We start from the raw sequence: 264 nt of genomic DNA on the forward strand, positions 1-264 counted from the left end.
CAGAACAAATCCTTCCATTCATCAAGAGAATGTAACTATACATCCATCCCAACCACTATGAATACACAGATACAAAATGGACATTCATCTGTATCCCCTTTTTTGGTTTCATTCCCTTATTTGAATATTATAGGTGTGTTAACTTAGCAAAATATTCTAAAAGAGTCCAGTAGTCCATAATAGTATTGGGCCTTCCACTTCACTGGTAATGTGAGAAATTGTTGACCTGATTCCCCTACAGCTCAACATAACAACATGGCTTTA

This window comes from Octodon degus, unplaced genomic scaffold, assembly GCF_000260255.1.
Source record: "Octodon degus isolate 3935 unplaced genomic scaffold, OctDeg1.0 scaffold00063, whole genome shotgun sequence".
Lineage (NCBI taxonomy): Eukaryota > Metazoa > Chordata > Mammalia > Rodentia > Octodontidae > Octodon > Octodon degus.